The following is a 20,227-nucleotide window of genomic DNA, read 5'->3' as shown; positions in this document are numbered from 1 at the left end:
GTATAAATATAAAATATAAAAAGACTCTTAATTTGGCTCTCACTTTTTAATCTTAGGATTAGGAATTAATGGGGGTCCTTGTCACAATAGTGGCTCGATGAGGGGTCCTCGAGAAAATTTTGTTGGGAACCCCTGGCCTAGAGCTTTTAGTTCACTGTTTTTCATGACTCATTTACAAACTACTCTTTGCTCACTGTCATGACAATGGTGCAAAGTACATGAGTACAAATATTGGCTTCCTATTGTGGGCTACGGCTCCCGGTTAACAAATCTTGATACAAGCTACTGTACAAAAGTATTTGGGGAGCAGAAATGTTCACACAAATGTATCTCTTAGACTAAGTTCAAGACTACAGCAATGCATTCTACATGACTATGCTTGAAAATTCAAGATTCAAATGAGTATTTGGGGATATATTTCACAAGCATTCAAAAGCTGGTACTGTATTTCCACCTCTCCTTGTGGTATGAAATCATATAACAATTAAATTCACCATTCACAACACGTTAAGCCAAGAGAATGGTGTGTAAAAGTAGCTGATGTAATTCTATTTCTAAATCTAGGCAGGTATGTGAGCACACCTGCAGTATCAGTGCAGTACCTACATTCAAGACAACCTAGGAACTCCATTGAAATCATAACTAAAAGGTTGGGACAAACATTTAAATAAATAGAAAATAAAAAACTATTTCCTTCCCATGTCCCACAACAATCTCTTAAACATTCTTGGTAAGTAATTCTGCTACTGTAGAACTCTTTCTTACTTGAGGGCCTGAGTATATTCCATAAAGATTTGTTTGATCTCATCTAAATTGCCTTTTAAGAGGTGCATTTAAGCTAACACTGGGGAGAAAGGGATACTTAATTATTTTGATGGGCAATCAGTTCTACCACTGTGTCAAATTCTAAGGCAATAATCTACTAAAGCTGCCACAGGTGTGGAAATAGCCAGGGAGCCTGTGAACTTCCATCCCACAGCAGACAGAGAGCTCTAAAGAAGAACCTTAAGAAGTCAGGTTACTTAGATTTTGTTAAAATATTATGATCCACTTGAGGATTTGGGACAGTGTGGAATAAAAATCAAAAAATTAACTTCCAGAATAAAATAAAGGCATCCAAGATAAAAAGTGAAATCCTAACTCCCTGGCCAGGAACAGTGGGGTTGGAGCAGATTAGGAGATTGGGCACTGCATCTGAAGCTCTGTCCACTTGTGGTGGCCAGAGCAGAAGGCAGTGTTTTTTTATTTTGCTGCACCAACTCCAAGGTGGCACAGCTGAGGTATCCAAACCAGGTCCCTTGAAGAGGAACTGAGTGGCTTAGGATCCAATGGATCCTGGGCAGGGGGTGTCCTGCCCCCAGGCACCCTGTTTTAGGGCCCTATACCAGCAACTGGTGGTTGCATGCAATCTGCTATGGTTTCTGCAACTGTTACTATATCCCAACCTGTTCTAGCAGCAACTATTAGGGGGTTAGGATTAGTGATGTGGATTTTCCAGGCAAATTTGCATCAGAAAAGTTCTGGATACCCTAGAGCAGGCACCCCCAAACCTCAGCCCTCCAGATGTTTTGGACTACAATTCCCATTTTCCCTGACCACTGGTCCTGTTAGCTAGGGATCATGGGAGTTGTAGGTGAAAACATCTGGAGGGCCGCAGTTTGGAGATGCCTGCCCTAGAGAGTGATCTAATTTGGCATGTTTATTTTACCTGTATTTAGCAAACCAAGGTATAAAAGTGAGCCATGTTTTTTGCCCCAGTTCACCACAAGTTTTTGACCCAAAATACTGGAAGTATTACTAGTATACTAAAGATGGAGGGCACTAGGAGAAGGGGACGACAGAGGACGAGATGGCTGGACAGTGTTCTTGAAGCTACGAACATGAGTTTGACCAAACTGCGGGAGGCAGTGGAAGACAGGAGTGCCTGGCATGCTGTGGTCAATGGGGTTACGAAGAGTCGGACACGACTAAACGACTAAGCAACAACAACTGGAAGTATAAAATTGAAGCACACCTAATGTGATTTAAATGCTATTCTACGATATTTTTAATGTGAATACTGTAAAAGCAAAAGTGAAGACCACTGCTTGTACTTCATTCATGTAATTTAAATTTCAAGGACGAAAATACCAAAGACACTGAAAGCTGTTAATACACCAATATGATCCAAAAAAGCTGACTCACATACTCGTCAGAATAATCAATTGAAAAACATTAATTACAACTTTGACACCATCAAGCCTCCCTAATATTATATTTGTAATTATCATCCATTCATTGATACTAATAAACCTATGAAATGAAATGAAAAAATCTGCAGGGGGAAATTCTGTAGGAGAAAATTTTATGGCCCGCATCACTCGTTAGGATTGCTTTTTAAAACATTTTACCTGCCTAATAAAACTATTGAAAATAGTTTTGGGGATTTAAAATTATTAAGCTAGAGGCCTATCCATGGAAAGCTGAATATGTACATATAGGCAGCTCTGCCCCACTTTATAATGAATTGTAGGTGCAATAATAATAATAATAATTTATTATTGATACCCTGCCCATCTGGCTGGGTTTCCGCAGCCACTCTGGGTGGCTTCCAACAGAAAAATAAAACACAGTGATTTATTAAACATTAAAAGCCTCCCTAAACAGGGCTGCCTTCAGATGTCTTCTAAAAGTCTGGTAGTTGTTTTTCTCTTTGACATCTGATGGGAGGGCGTTCCACAGGGCGGGCGCCACTACCGAGAAGGCCCTCTGTCTAGTTCCCTGCAATTTGGCTTCTCGCAATGAGGGAACCGCCAGAAGGCCCTCAGTGCTGGACCTCAGTGTCCGAGCAGAACGATGGAGGTGGAGACGCTCCTTCAGGTATGCTGGACCGAGGCCATTTAGGGCTTTAAAGGTCAGCACCAACACTTTGAACTGCGCTTGGAAACGTACTGGGAGCCAATGTAGATCTTTCAAGACCGGTGTTATGTGGTCTCGGCGGCCGCTCCCAGTCACCAGTCTAGCTGCCGCATTCTGGATTTGTTGTAGATTCCGAGTCACCTTCAAAGGTAGCCTCACGTAGAGCGCATTGCAGTAGTCCAAGCGAGAGATAACTAGAGCATGCACCACTCTGGCGAGATAGTCTGCGGGCAGATAGGGTCTCAGCCTGCGTACCAGATGGAGCTGATAGACAGCTGCCCTGGACACAGAATTGACCTGCGCCTCCATGGACAGCTGTGAGTCCAAAATGACTCCCAGGCTGCGCACCTGGTCCTTCAGGGGCACAGTTCCCCATTCAGGACCAGGGAGTCCTCCACACCTGCCCGCCTCCTGTCCCCCACAAACAGTACTTCTGTCTTGTCAGGATTAAACCTCAATCTGTCAGCCGCCATCCATCCTCCAACCGCCTCCAAAGTGCAAAGTTGTATTGGCATTAAAGAGACAAGACCAATCATTATTGTCAGGGGACCTCCCTACAGGGAGCCTCCCCCCATCATCCTGACCAGCACTTCGCCCAGCGATTTTAGCAGCAGCAGGTCAGGGGGAGGAAATGAGGATGGGAACGGAGTGGAGGAGGCACGGCTCAGCGATGTATCAGAGCCCCTGCACCACTCCAGCCAACAAGTAGGAGAGGGGGCACAGCTGCTTCCGGCGCCCGAATTGAGGAACGTGCCCAAATGCAAGGTTAGAGAGCGGTGTTTCCGGGTGCCCAAACTATTATACTGGCTCTGGAGCAGAAGGGCGCCATTGCCGGATTCTGTGAGTGACTAGGATGTCATGTTTTCAGCTATCTCTGCACTGTAAATATTATGTACAATAAAACTGTTAAAGACAGAACAGACCTGGGCATGTTTACTCGGGAGTACCTGCAACAACCCCCTCCGACAATTATCTTAAAATACTTTATATGCAATGCATTTGGAGAGCAAGGCTGCCCTCATCTGCAAAATCCCCTTCCTCCAAAAATATACTGGAGCCAATTAAATCATCTCTTCCAATAAAATATTTTACTTGAACTAGGCCTGGGTAGTAGGAATTAAGCTGATATATAGATGAAGTTTTAATATTAAGTTGTCAATTTTATTTTATCTGGTTGGCCTTGCCATAAGATTTTAACATACTGTTATCTGCCCTAATTTTCTGGAATGAGGTTTATTACAAATCTAAAACAAGAACAAGAATAACAAGTTCAATGGGTAGCCTTTGGTGAGTCACTCTTTCTAAAGAATCTGCTCTTATCTACAAGACAGAAACAGAACTGATTTACCTGCCAAAACAGAGCTTGGAAAAACTCATTCTAAATACCAACACTGCCAAAACTCTCCTAAATATAATACCCATAATTCTTTTCCTTCTTTAAGGGCGAAAGTTAAAATTCTTACAAATACTACAAGCTACAATAGCTATATGATGGCCATCCTGTTTCATTACTGATATTTTATTTCTATCTCATGAATCAGTGGTGGGGAACCTGTGGGTCTGGGGTTTCATTTGGAATTTCAAATCTTATGCAGAGCAGAAGCTGCTTAAATGATAGCAACTGAATAGTTTAGCACCTAGATAATATAAAACAAGAGAGCCTAACCCTTTGGCTCTCCAGATTCTGCTGGATAGCCTGCATGGCCACTGGTCAGGGATAATGTGAGTTGGAAGTCCAACAACATCTGAAGGATTACAGGTTAGGGACTCTTAATCTAAAATATTAACCCCCTCATCAAGCAGCCAGGGAAAAGAGGCTGGCAGCTGCATTTAAAGCTGAGGTGAGTCAGACCAACCCACCCACCCCAAAACCCTGGTACTACATTTATTAATCTATAATAGATGAGATTTCAACAATGCCATTACACTTTTCTCCACAACTGAAGCTATACATTTTGTAAGACACAATTGGATTCTGGCTTGTACTCACTAGCTATAGTTTAAAGAAACCACAGTTCACATCACAGACAACTGTGGTTAGTTTAAAAGCAGAAGGAAAAGCTTTTGATATCCTCACTTGGTGCATGATGGAAAAGGAGTAAGAAAGGGGGACAGGAGTGTGGGAGCCTGTCCCTTGGGAAGGCTCATTTATATAGTTAGAAACTTGTTTCTATAGTTAGAAACTGGTTTCTTGTTATTGCTGAACAGAGTTATTAAGTGAACTTTATTATATTGCCACTTCGTACAATTTCTCTACAAAACTTTGTATATGTATCTCCACACAGAAAACATGGAACATTCAACTGAGGTTGGTATTTATATGCTCCTACTTTTAAAGGAGCATATAAATCTTATATGCTCATTTTATAAAACTGCTCCTGATCCAACAATTCCAAAGTAGCTTTTTACCTGAGCTTCATGAAAATACATATTGTAAAGGGGTGGGGGTAGGTTGTAGTGTGACTAGCATTCTGCAATATTATCTTTTGTCATTTAAATGTGTTCAGCTACATAAAGCAACACCTTTAGGCTTTTGGTAGAACAGTCTATTTTTAAAAGCACATAAAGCTGGTTATCACAACAAAATTAACACAACTAAAATAAGCTAAGCTCTATACATCAAGACTCCAGTATTAGAAGTGTTGAATTCCATTTTATACAACTATCAAGCAAAAGCAAGAATATATAAATCAACAGAACTGAATATATTCTATAAAACTAAGAGAAATGCTTTAAGGAACGGTAACGTGATATTATCACAAGAAAAGCTTCGTATTACAATAAAATATTATGTTCTCCAATGTTACCCTCTAGTAGAGGAAACATACTCTATCACCTGAGGAAAGACATATTCCCTCCCTTGCTAATTAAACAAAGTGCTGATTTTGTTTAAATTTATGTAATATAACTCCCAGTGGTCAATGTGTAGCACATAATCCAGGTACAAATCTCTGCACATCTTTGGTCATTGCCTTTTAGTGTCACTGTCCCACTTGTAAAATGAAAATACAAGACATAAGTACCTTGCATAAAAGAAGAACACAATCACTTATAATATAGGAAGTTGTTTAAAAATATGAACAAATTTACATCCATGGGGCTGCAGAAATTAAGAGGCTCATACCCCAGTCCCATGCACCCAACACAGAACTGTGGGCCACTTCCCAGCTCCCACTAGCAACATCATAGCAGAGAGAAGTCCAGTCTAGGTCCAATCACAAACCAAAGATTGATCAGCTGCAGATAACTTGTTTCCCCACCTCCTACCAGAAAGGACACTCTGTCCAGTTGTCAGTTTTGCTTAGGAAGCATATTCTGGGCCCATTCTTCATTCAGGGCTGCTGTAATATTTGTATCTCTGTGGTGTGTGTGTGTTTTGTACTGTATAATAACACTAAATAGATATTTGTGGTTCAGATGAACAACACATACAGCTCATTGTGTTTTGTTTTGTTTTGGAGATGTAAATTGTGGTAAGTGCTTGTCTAGCCAATCATTTCTAATAAGTGATGGCAATGGTTTCCCTCTTAGGGTTAGCTCACACTAGCGGTGATCCTGCAAATTTAGGAGATATGTTATAGCTCATTTTTTCTTATAGGATGTCACAGTCTCAGTTCCTGGTGTCTCAAGTGTCAAGTGATATGAACAACCTATGCCTGAGATCCTTGACAGTCACAAGCAGACAGACAATCCTGGGATAGGTGGGCAAACAAACCTTCTATAAGCAAGCTTTCTATATTCCATATTCTATATTCTATATTCCAAGCATAATGAGGGAGAAGGTGAAGATGCCATTCACTACTGTACTTAAAGAAAAAAAGGGAGGGAGAAGCTATGACAAACACAAGCTGCTCAGCTGTGTTACAGAGAAATCTCAATTGCTATGAAGGTGTTTGCTGGGGGAAGTAATGCATTTAACCAGCAACATAAAATTGTAAAGCAAATGCTAGGATCCCAGAAACAGAGTTACATCTGTATTACTTGAAACCAAAGGGTTATGGTGCTGTTCGTATTTCTTTAAACACACATCCATACACATAAAAATTCTGAAAACACCAGCTGAACATGCCTAGTGCTGCTGCGAGAACCCAAATACTATATAATATAACAGAAATGTGATCCTTTTGTTCCTATAAGCACAGGGGGGTTAGAAGGTTGGCCATGGTATACCAGTGGACCACTGGATCACTTTCACAGAATGCTGGCTGGTTGCAAGTTTGCTAGGGATCTTGTAAACCATGCTAGAGAAGGAAAGTCTTGATCTGATTTATGGAACTGTTAAAAGATAAAGTATATACTCTTGCTTTGTTAATCTAAAACACAGGTGTCAAACACAAGGCCCGGGGGCCTAATCCGGCCCGCCAGACCTCATCATGTGGCCCGCCGAGCGCCCCAGCCAGCGGGACCCAGCAGCGGGACCTTGCTGCTGAAGCAAAGCGCCGACAAACAGCTGGGACCGGGGGGGGGGTAGAAAGGCGGCCAGAGAAGCGCTGCGTGGAGCGCCCCGAGCCACAGCAGGAGAAGGAGGAGGCAGCTTGCTGGGTCAATGCCCGGCAGCACCACACGGAGAGTTCCGAGCCTCTGGGACGCAGCAGTGCTCTGTAGCACTTTGAATCCTCCTCCTCCTGCCACGGCTCGGCGCCTGGAAACGGCTGCTGCTGCTGAAGCACAGACAAAGCACCCAGCAGCGCCGCGTGGAGGAGGAGGATTCAAAGTGCTACAGAGCACTGCTGCGTCCCAGAGGCTCAGGACTCACCGACCCGGCAAGCCGCCTCCGCCGCCTCCTCTTGCCTCACCTCCTCCTCCTCCTGCCGCGGCTCAGCCTCATGAACGTGAGCTCAGCAGCGGCTCAGCCTCACAAACGTGCAACTCTGAGGCTTTACGCACTTCTCCTAAAACGGACACCCGCTGCCTCACGCTGCACAGGAAATGCTTTTTGCCCCTGGGTCCCTTCGCGCTCTTTTCTGGCGCTGAATCAAGGCAGCGACCCCCCCCTTCCCTTTCTTTCTTCCTCTCTCTCGTTCTTATTCTTTCTTTCCCTCTCCTTCCTTCCTTCTTTATCTCTGTCTTCTCTCCCTCTTTCTTTTTCCTTCCTTCTTTATTCCTTCTTTCCTACTCTTCTTTCTCTCACCTCTTTCCTTCCTCTCTCCCTCCTGCTCCCTCTTTTCTTTCTTCCTTTCTTCCTTCCGTCCTTCCCATCTTTCTTCCTCTCCCTCATTCTTATTCTTTCTTTCCCTCTACTTCCTTCCTTCTTTCTCCCTTTCCGTCTTCTCTCCCTCTTTCTTTTTCTTTTCTTCTTTATTCCCTTCCTTATTTCCTACTCTTCTTTCTCTCCCCTCTTTCCTTCCTTCCTCTCTCCCTCCCACTCCCTCTTTTCTTCCTTCCTTCCTTCCTTCCTCCCCTCCCCTCCCTCTCCCTCTCCTCAGAAACATAGGATGCTGCTTTATACTTCTGGCCCTTAAACCCTGGAACCAGGAGAGCAGCTCCAGTGAGTCAACCTCAGCCAGTCCCTTTGGTGAAGGGTGGTGGCTCACTGGCAGAACATCTGTCCTGCATGCAGAAGGACCCCAGCATCTCCAGGTACTCTGCAAGGTCCTGCATGAAACCCTAGCGAGCCTCCACCACCCAGTGCAGTTACCAAAAATCATTTTTCAATAAATTGTACAATAATTGTACATTTGAATATCTACTTGCCATTATTCTGACTATGTTTCTGCTTTCAGAGCTAGTTATTATTTACATTATTACAAAAAACAGTAATAATTGCATGCAGTGACAATAATTTATGATAATAAAGAGTGGACACATAGTCCTACAGATACAACCGGCCCTTTGAGGGTGACCAAACTGCTGATGCGGCCCCCGATGAATTTGAGTTTGACACCCCTGATCTAAAACAACAACAACAACAACAACAACAAATGTTGGTGAAGCACAGAGGCCCTGGCATTCTTTTTAAAACAAACAAACAAAAAACTATAGACCAACCAAGATTGAAGTCAGTCTAGCTTCACTGTAACTTGGGGAGCCTTTGTTTAAATATTATTTGCTAGCACAGTCTTTCTCCCACAATTTACAAAATCCCGTTCTATGTTTTTCTTTGAACAGTATATATGTATCCAACCCCTTTAAAAACTAGAAAGGGGAGAACAGGTTTTCCCCCCTACACCAATACTCTCTATCACCTTTGAGACTTGTAGAAGCACAACAGAGTGGGTGAAGTTGGTGTCATTGGTCACAATATATTATGTACAATCATAATACCTCTCTGTCACAAAACAATAATTTAACACCTAGCAGCTCTTAATATTATTGTGGCATTCCTAACAACTTTTGTGTCTGCCTTTTCAAATTCTTGCTGCCCTTTGTGTCTCAGTATCTCTTGCATCTGTAGTACCCAGACATAATAGTTGAGGAACATACTTCTATATATATAGGTTAGTAGGTCACAGTACCTTAAAAGTCTGGTAAAATTCAGGGTTGGGATATCAATTGATCATCATCTGCCTGGACTGTGGAAGTTTCCTCTTTCTTATATTTGATTAAATCTGCAATGAAACACATGGTAACAATCACTATTACAGTAATAAGATTTTGCCATCTTATCTTGCAGAAGCGAAAAACACTTAATTGAAATTATCCTGATCATTCTCTTCTATGCAGGCCACTTAATACTACTATTAATATTGTCTCAAGCTTATTTGAATAGAATTGCTTAAAGCTAAATTCTTATTACTGTAGTTTCTGCATTTGAATAATAGAATGAAGTCTTAAATGCAAACGGTTTAGATTTAAAAATTTTTTTGTAAGAACTAAACTAAGAAAATTTAGGTAAAGCTAACAGACAAAGGGAAAAGCTCTCTTAGTCCTGAGATTACAAGGAAAAAAAAATCATACCCAGATTGCTACAAACTTCAGCTGCTATCCAAACCTCAATTGCTTGGGAATCAATCCCGTTGAACTCAATAGGACTTACTTCTGAGTAGACATGGTTAGGATTGCCCTGTTAAGCAATTATTTTTCTTTGTGGAGAACTTTACTGTAGATGTATGTATGAAAGCATACTTTCTAGGAATGCTGCAATTTATGCTGACAGAATGCCAGCAAACTCCCAGAAGTAGCCCAACATATAGACAATACTGAAATCTTTAATTCATAGGCACAACATTTGACTGTCAACTGCTGACTTTCAGTATCCTTAATGCAACTATCTAAATGTCCTCTTAATGAACAACCTGTAGAACCAACTCTTTCGCAATAAAGTATGTTCAAAGCATTCACACTAGTGTTTGACTTCTCTATTTGATGTTTCTTTCTCTGCGTAATTACAGCACACAAGACTTTCAAAGTTCTTATTTCTGCCCCAACAGTCAATCACAGGCTATTGTCAATAGCAGATTCAGCTCCATCTGCAGCAATTTTCCTTTTAACTTCCGGATAATCTTCAAAAGTAGACAGAATTGTTAATGAGATAATAAGATGTATTCACACATAGTAATTCTGCTCTTTATGTAACTCAGGTAGCTGTTTTTATTTAAACACCAAAGCGGCAAAAATGTGTATGCTGATGTTGTAGCATTCTCTCACTAAAATACTTCCATCATTTACTAATTTTCAAATAACTGAAGGCTTAGTTAGATAAATTGTATTAATATACATCAAGGATATATTATATGTAAAGAACTCTCTTCATATTATGCCCAACTTTGTATCCAAAGAAAGAAGTATAAAAGTTTGAATTGTTATGATATATTTTCTGTTAATCTTTATTTCCGTCTGGTAAAAAAATCCTTCAGTAGCACCTTAAAGACCAACTGAGTTTTTATTTTGGTATGAGCTTTCGTGTGCATGCACACTTCTTCAGATACGTAAAAAATATGTCTGGTAAAAAATTATTATGATTAATAATTGTGAAAGGTTTCACAGAAGAGATGGGTAAGTCAATCAATAAGAACACATTCTAATGCTTTCCCCATAAAATGCCCAAGATTATTTACAAACTACTAACAAAAACATAAATAAACCAAAATGTAAAACACATTAATCTGCATCTGAGGGAAGGAGCACATGGATATTAAAATACAGTATGCCAAAGCTATTGTTAAACCTACATGTGCCAGAAAACTCATTTTTCAATATTTATGGCTACCATAAACAGAATGTTGAAATGAGTTCCCTAATGTTTCACTACTGTAAATGACTGTAAGTTTATTTGTACAATTTTAATTTACTATCCAAAAACAGAATAGGAAAATCTGACTAATAATTTATGTGCCACACCACTAACCTTAAAGAGGAGATTTGTTCATTTACAGGTACAACGCACATCGCTATTCTCAATGTAAACAAAAGACAGCGGCATGCACCCCAGGCTAAGGATGTCAGCATTTTTCAAACACCTTTCTGACTGTTCCATTTTATGGTGATGCAATCTGACCTACATTTTCAGTGGCCAAAGAGAGACAGAGATACAAAGGGAGGTGGAGATGGCAAGCTGAAAGGGGGGTAGCGAGTGAGAGACTGAGATTCTTTACCCACCAATCCACTAACTGGGGTTTTAATTGGCAGTACAAAGGGCCTAAAAAAGCAGCTGCAGAGATTAAAACTATTTCAAGGGTAACTATACTGTGCTTAGAATACAAAAACTAAAGGAGGTAGGAAGCACAGAGTAAGCATTGGATTTTTGATCTAGTGACAAAATTTACCATCCTCATTACGCAGAGTGGAATGCTATCCTAGAAGGAATGCTGAAATATAGATGGCAGAGACAAGCAGCATTACAGTATTTTCAACCAGAGGACTCATCAGAAGTGATATCTAGCCTATTTTGACACTTACTAGCATTAATATATTATTATTATTTATTGAATTTATATACCGCCCTATACCCAGAGGTCTCAGGGTGGTTAACAGAATAAAATCAAAATATAAAACCACAAAATATGTAATCAAAATAAAAACAATACCCCCCCCAAAAAAACCCCACATTTTAAAAGGGCATAGGATGTCAATCAAATCAATCAAAGGCCTGGTTAAAAAGGAATGTTTTTGCCGGACACCTAAAGGTGTATAATGAAGGTGCCAGGCGAACTTCCCTGGGGAGAGCATTCCACAGACAGGGAGCCACCCTCCGGACCTCTCGAGGAGGAGGCACACAAAGAAGGGCCGCAGAAGATTATTTCAGGGTCCGGGTAGGTTCATATGGAAATAGGCAGTCCTTGAGATATTGTGGTCCTGAGCCATTTAAGGCTTTATAGGTCAAAACTAGCACTTTGAATTGGGCCTGGAAACTAATAGGTAGTCAGTGCAGTCGTGTAATATGCTCAAACTGTCTTGCTCCAGTGAGCAACCCGGCTGCAGAATTCTGCACTAGCTGAAGTTTCTGAACTGTCTTCAGAGGCAGCCCTACGTATAACGCATTGCAGTAATCTAACCTTGAAGTTACTAGAGCATAGACAACAGTAGTTAGGCTATTCCTGTCCAGATAGGAGCATAGCTAGGTCACCAGCTGAAGCTGATGGAAGGGACTCCAGGCCACTGAGGCCACCTGAGCCACGAGTGACAGTAGAGGATCCAGGAGTACCCCGAGGCTACGAACATGCTCCTTCAGAGGAAGAGTAACCCCATCAAGAGCAGGCGATCTTCCACCCATCCGGTCTAGGGAACCACCCACTAACAGTGTCTCAGTCTTATCTGGATTGAACTTCAGTTTGTTGGTTCTCATTCAGTCCATTACTGAGGCAAGACACTGGTCCAGCACTTCCACTGCCTCACCTGCAGATGTAAAGTAGAAACAGAGCTGAGTGTCATCAGCATACTGCTGACCACGTATTCCAAACCTCTGGAAAACCCCACCCAGCAGTTTCATGTAGATGTTAAACAATGTAGGGGATAGGACTGAGCCCTGCAAAACTCCACATTGAAAGTTCCATGGAGCTGAAAAGCATTCCCCAAGCAACACCCTCTGGGAACGATCTTCCAAGTAGGACTGGAACCACTGCAAAGCGGTGCCACGCACCCCTAGTTCGGGCAGTCACCCCAGAAGGATGCCATGGTCGATGGCATCGAAAGCTAAATGCTATAATTACATTAGTAATACCATACCCTTCAACATTCTTCATGAAAATAGGGACATTCTATTGCTTTTCATGCAGAATGGAGACCTCTTAGTTGCATGAAAATATTGTTTTATGTACTACAGAGCATACATACACCCCTACATAAAGCCTTTATACTGATGTTCCATTAATAATGATGTTCCATTGCTGTCCAGGAATTGCTCCAATAGAACTGAAGAAGCATATTTCAGCTATTTATTATATGCTAGGTCTTCAACTGCACCAGCTGTAACAAAACATCTCCCTCCCATATTGGTCCCTACACTCACAACAGGCACTGCAACCTGCCAACAGTTTGACTTTACCCACAAAGCCACACTCCTCCATTGTCTCCCATGCCAGCAACAGCATCACACAAAGAGTTCTACATGCAAACTTTGAACATAACAGTAGTACAAATGAGCTTATGGGAGAGGGCATAAAAACAAACTACTTCAAAATATTTTTTGCAGTTGTGATATACAAACCACTTATTCTGTAGTAGCCAGGAAATAATTTCATTTGCCTAGATAGAAGCAGTTCCTTGTGCACACGGGAGTATCACTACGTTCACATGGCAAACAGGCAATGATTATTAAATTACTTAAGAGTGAAGCTCCACATACACAAAGTGATTTATACAGCCTATTTCTCAAGCAACACACAACAAAACGGAAACCTGCTGCGGAGGGTAGAGAGGGCAGCAAGGAGAGAAAAAGAGGCTTCTCCTCTCCTCCCACGTTGCTTTGGTTTCTGGGAAGAAAAGAAGAAAGCCATCTCCTGTACTCTGTACCATAGCTGCCTGCTGAAGGAGAAATTAGAACTAATAGTGCATGCAATAGAACTATGTGTACTTCAAGTTTGGTTTTTTAAAAAATAAATAATGTATGCCAAGCTCGAACTGAATTGTTCACTGTATAGAATGACAAAATATCAAAATACCGTGTTTCTCATATTATAAGACATGTCTTATATTTATTTTTTCCTCAAAAAAACACACTATGGCTTATTTTCAAGGGATGTCTTATTTTTTTCTTCCTTCTCCTGCTGTGGCCGGCATTGCTGCTGCACCTATCACTATGTCTTATTTTCGGGGTATGTCTTATATTCCTTGAATGCTTAAAAATCCTGCTATGGCTTATTTTATGCGTATGTCTTAAAATATGAGAAACAGGGTATATTTGCCTCATGTATTTGCTTATATGCAATAATTTACTTGTCTTCTATTCACTGAGTGGGGCAGAGAGGTAAACATAATGGCAAAGCACTCTGTAAAACAGAAATGCAAAAACTATCTGCAGTATTTCCACACCAGTTTCAACTAATATTTATTTTTCATTTAAAATATTTATATACTATTCTTCAGCAAAGTTTCCAAGACTGTTTACAAAAATGTTGGTGGCAGGCGAAATCCCTAAGGAAGGAATTCCCTTGGCAGGCCTACACATTAGCAAGGCTTTCTATGTGGTTGCCATTCACCTTATAAATACAATTGCAGCATTTGCCATAAGCTTCCTTCTTCTTGCTGCCTCCTCTATTATATGAACTGACTCATAACACTGTAGTTCAGAGACTGAGCTGTAATAAATTAAGAAGTCCCCAATTCGAATCTCAACTTATCCATGAACTGTCCAAACTACTATTTTGGCCTGCCATGCACAATATGGGGATAACAGTACTGGTTTGATTTGCAGGAATTACAAAAATAAAATTTTTAAAAATGTGAAGGGCTATGAACACCCTTAAGTCCTGCACAGGCCAATATTGGTACTAGGTATCCTTGGGCACCTACTGCAAACCCACTGGGGCTCGCTCAACATTAGCTGATGTTTTGAGAGTTAACTTTATTGAATATTACTTTATTTGATATTATTTGTTCCATTTTAAAGTTATGTCTTATTATGACTTCCTGTATTGGATCAGATTATTTTAAGGTGTGTGTTCTTTGTTGTATATTTTGTTGCTGTTGCTGTAAACCACCTTGTGCATAGTAATATAGAAAGGTGGTATACAAATTAAAAGTGAAATGAAATGACATGACACATACAGTATTGCTTGCAAGCTTGTTCCTTGAAACACATTTATTCCCATACAGTGGTACCTCTGTTTACGAATGCTTCTGGTTACAAACGCTTCAGGTTACGAGCTCCGCTAACCCGGAAGTAGCTGCTCCTGGTTGCAAACTTTGCCCCAGGATGCGAACAAAAATTGCACGACGGAGGCGCACGCGCAGCGGGAGGCCTCATTAGTGAAAGCGCACCTCAGGATAAGAACAGTTTCAGCTTAAAATCGGACCTCGGGAACGAATTAAGTTCGTAACCAGAGGTACCACTGTATACATTTCTTTTTTTAAAATGCATGGCAGTTAAACCTCTGAGTTTCTCAAAAAAACAACAAACCTTGCAAGTGGCTTCAATTTTAGAGGGCAACGAGAAACTATATGAGGACAGGATATCTATGAGAAACGGAATTGCTTAGTGTCAACTTCTACGAATCTTTTTGGGGAGGGCAGATTAACTGTCCTCCACTACTCTTGCTGACCCCACCATAGCAACAGGTAAAAAAAATGCCTCTACCATATACCTGCCATATTGGATGTATGTGTAATATAGCATTTTATATAATACAACAAACAAAGGATGTTGATTTCCCTGTAAATAAACTTTTGATTCTGTGACATTAAGAATCCTTCAAAAGAAAGAGAAACTGAAAGAGTCCATATTTTCAAGACACTGCATGATTTCATAAGCAAAGGAGTTATTTGTATATCCTTCCTCTTTCAAACAATGATTAACTTCGATAGTTTCCCTTTCCAGTCTTTTAAACTGAAACTCTGACAATCCTTACAAAACATTATAAACTTGCTGGAAAAAATCACTTCATCTATCTATATATGTCAGCATTTTAAAAATAGCCTTTTGATTAATATTACTGTATAATGAAATGCTGAAATATTGTTTTGAGTACAAGCGTAAAATGAATTTGCCCTGTAAATGCCATTGAAAGCCTATACAGCTGAGATATATACACTCCTGCTGACATCACTGATGATGCTGGATGAGGAAGAGGGAGGGGCATTAATTACAGAGGAAGACAAAACACTTGTAATGTATCAAGCATAAGGGAAAACTGAGTAAACTTGAATGTGTTGCCTTCAAATTAAATTTGGTTGGGGGGAATGAAGGGGAAATCTGTTATCCCCCCCCCATGAATACCTAACAGAAAAGTTTCTAATCATTGGAATATGTACTAGCCAAAATAAATATCAAACAGAAGTCTCACTTATCGACAGCAGAATCCTATACATTTCTACTCAGAAGTAAGCCAAACCACATTCAACAGGACTTACAAGTAACTGTGCATGGGGGGGTTGCATCCTGATTTACGTGATAAATCTGCATTTTCTGATTTCCTTATATTTATAAGCACACATAAAACCAATGGCTCTAATGGCACTTCCTTGATATAGTTACTCTGAAATCAAGACAGCAACTTCTTTGTAAACCTCTTGGCCTAAGCCAGGGGTTCCCAACAAAATTTTCTCGAGGACCCCTCATCGAGCCGTTATTCTGACAAGGACCCCCATTAATTCCTAATCCTAAAATTAAAAAGTGAGAGCCAAATTAAGAGTCTTTTTATATTTTATATTTATACGTTTTTTACAGTTACAACAGAGTACTCCATCAGTATACAGTTAGTTTTAATTTTCAGTTCTTAATGAGATGCGTTAAATCTGTCCTTTGCGTCCATTATTTCTGAAATATTAGGTTCCAAACTTGAAACCAACGGTCCATTTTTAACTACGCGAACTGTAGCTTCTGCGAAAAACAACGCTTTGTTTACAAACACTACTGTTTTGCAAAGAGGCAGCGCGCGCCAGGGAGGAGGGAGGGGAATGGAGAAGACAGGGTACCTGTGCAGTAGCGCACAAATGAAGCCGACGCACGCAAAGCATCTTGGGGAGGTGAGCGTTTAGAATGCGCACGCTGCCTCTTTGCAAAACAGTAGTGTTTGTATAGCGCCACCTAACGGCATACAGCAGAACTACTGCCTCTATCTAATTCTAGTTTTGCGCTAGACTCTGCTCATGCAGGAAGCGGCCAAAACAAAAAAATCTGTTATCATACGAAATATATTTAATATATTCTTTATTCTAATAGCATCTTGCGGACCCCTCTGGCATAGCTCGCGGACCCCTGGGGGTCCGCGGACCACCTGTTGGGAACCACTGGCCTAAGCTACCTCACAAGGTTGTTGGGGGCTTTAAATGAGAAGGTGGAGATCCATGTTCATCACCACCTTGGAGAAAAAGGTGGGATATCATGCAATAAAAATATATATGGTGTCAAAAGAATCTTATTACCTGAATACTGTTCTATGGTTAAAAAAATGACTTCGTGCCATGTAGGCTACTTTTGGTTATGGGTGGTAGAGAGCAGGAATGGAAATCTATTTCATGAAGCCATTCAGCCATATTTAGGGCTGAACTTAAAATAAGATCTCCTGTAACACAGGGGACAACTAACAGCACTCCTCCAGATGATCTCAGTGGTCTTTCAGGTATCCTAGACCCAAGTTGTTCAGGGCACTGTATGCCAACACAAGAACTTTGAACCAGGCCTGAAAACATCATAGCAACCAGTGCAGATGTTTCAGCAGAGGTGTGACATACTGTCAAATCATCTGTTCCCATCAGCAGTATAACATCTGCATTCTGCAGCAGCTGGAGCTTCTGGACTAGGCTCAAGGACAGCCCCACAAAGAGCACATTGCAGTAATCCAGTCCCGAGGTTACCAATGTATGGACTGCAGTGGCCAAGTTATGCTGCTCCAGATATGGCGGCCAAAGTTGGCAAACCAGAGAAAGCTAGTAAAAAGGCACTCCTCGCCACAGAGGTCACTTGGGCCTCTAATGACAAAGATATATCCAAGAGTACCCCCAAGCTGCGTACCTGCTCCCCTTAAGGGAGTGCAACAACCTCCAGAACAGGCAACTGGCCAGTCTTCCAAAGATGGAAACCACCTACCAACAGAAACTCCACCTTCCCAGGATTGAAATTTAGTTTACTGGCCCTCATCCAGCCCACCCCGCATGAAGACACTTGTATAAAGCTTGCACAGCATCTCCTTATTCGGATGTCATGGAGAAGCTTAGCTTATGTTTAGTCCATCCATAGAGAAAGACAATGATTAAACTGAATATTCCTCCTATCTAGAAGAGTGATACTGTCCTCACAAGAGTATAATATGATGAGACACTAAACAAGCTTGTGTCATTCTAGGACAGTCAGTTCCTCAGGATGAGACCCAAACCCAATTTCTGAAACACACTTGACAGTGGAGATATTGCAGCATGACACACCTTGTTATGCTCTAAGAGAACAATAAAGGAGCGCTTCATAAATAGCACTAAAATAATTACAGGGTTTACCTTATTTTTTATTTTTAAAAAATGTTAAAGCAGGCACAGAAGATCCTAATTGCTGCAGGTACAATTCATAAAGGATTGCTGCTGTGCGAGAGCTCCTCTGATTTCACAAGGCTTGCACATGAAGCAACTGAGAATGTACAACTGTAATTCTCACCACGGCAAAAATTGAAACTAAAATTCTCATTGTTACAGCCTATTAATTTAAGTAAACTTTCAGCTCGTGTGGTTGGGGACCAAAATGAGACCACAATATTTATGTGAAACATTTATTAGGCATCATATGACCAAAGGAGACGCTCCTGCAGCCTCTCAGCACGTACTCTGGGCTAACCTGCCAGTGAAGAACCTAGTTATCAAACTAAAAAGACAGAAAGAGACACCATGTGGTAGAGCAGCTATCCTTTGAACTTTCTTCCTCTGCAGTCACCTGACAGTTGTCTCAAGATCAACCATCTAGTATTGTCACTAAAATCCCATGTATAATCAACCCTCCTTTCCCTGCAAGGTAAATATTTGGGCCCCACTTAGTGGCAAGGGACAAGGGAGGGAGAAGCAGAATCAGTTGAACATACTTAATGGAGGTCTGACAGATAAAAAGAGGAAACTTGCCAAGCAAAACAAATCATTTTCAAACAAATTACCAGAGGTTGAACACAGGCACTGGCAAATTCCATTTCAAGTAAAGGTTGCCCTGAGACATAAAACAGTTAGGGAAAAACCTAGCAGCACGATGAAGCTTCTCCCACCAGCTACTGCAAGTTAATATGTCCATCTTCAGGATGAGGATCTGTGTTCTTCCTGTCTAACTCACAAATGAGTGTTCTGAAAAGTATGAACAGTTGCCCAGGAAGAACAACATTTAACAAAGCAATCTGAAGCATGCCTGCTCAGAAACACCTATGAGTTCAAGGGGTTTTATTCTCAGGTTAAGTGTACTGTATATTCCTGCGTATAAGACTACTTTTTAACCCAGGAAAATCTTCTCAAAAGTCGGGGGTCGTCTTATACGCTGGGTCGTATTTCTTATACGGCAAGTATATCCCAAACTCTATAATTTAACTGGAAAAGTTGGGGGTCGTCTTATACGCCCAGTCGTTTTATACGCCGGAATATACGGTATATAGAAAAGTGCAGCTTACTACCAAGGAATCTTGAAACAGAAAAATTACAAGGACAGATGACAGACTGAATATTTCTATGTAGGGTTTTCAATTAGGATACAACATTCTAGTTGAGGTTATCATTTTGCTTTTGCTTAGTTATTTCCCCTCTACATCTATTGCTTTAATCTCTGCTTCTCCAGTTACAAGGATATCAGAGAACAAGGCTGGGGAAGACCTCCCTCTATGACTCTGGGGAGTCAGTACTAGCTTGAGTGCGTTGTAGAGGTACATGAATCAATGGTGTGACTCAGATTAATGCAACTTCATTATGTACACAGTGGGCTAAATTTCCAAAGTGAGAACTAGAACTTAAGCCTGCTCAGAAGTCACACACAAAGATTGGGAAGGCCTACCACAACTAATATGTTGGGAATAATGTAGTTACTATGTACTGAAATATGTGTCGTTCCTACATCTCATATTCCTGAAACTCAAAACGGTTTCCATGGTTTAAACTGGGGTGATCCCTGGCTCAAAATAAACACTTTATAACAACCTGACTACCATTAGCAGTTCATCTCTAATTACCTCATTTGAGGTGATATGATCGTGTCTTATCAGAGAGAGGGTCTTTTAGGCGGTGACATCTCAATGCTAGAATTCTGCCCCCTCTTGGCATCAAATCAGATTTATATTAG

The 20,227-nt window shown here is 40.9% G+C and overlaps 1 protein-coding gene across 3 annotated transcripts in view; it reads right to left on the bottom strand.

The window, feature by feature from the left end:
- ATXN7 (ataxin 7) overlaps positions 1-20,227 on the bottom strand; it is a 97,706-nt gene that overhangs the window by 72,601 nt on the left and 4,878 nt on the right. For 2 of the 3 annotated variants that reach the window (XM_035106748.2, XM_035106747.2), the window contains exon 2: positions 9,354-9,446. The gene's annotated coding sequence lies outside the window, so the exon portion shown is untranslated. Of the gene's footprint in view, positions 1-9,353; positions 10,658-20,227 lie in introns of those variants that run through there. The other variant, XM_035106749.2, reaches the window with a different exon arrangement.

Source organism: Zootoca vivipara, chromosome 2, assembly GCF_963506605.1.
Source record: "Zootoca vivipara chromosome 2, rZooViv1.1, whole genome shotgun sequence".
NCBI lineage: Eukaryota > Metazoa > Chordata > Lepidosauria > Squamata > Lacertidae > Zootoca > Zootoca vivipara.
The sequence above is the reverse complement of the archived record's forward strand: the minus strand, read 5'-3'. Positions and strand labels throughout refer to the sequence as shown.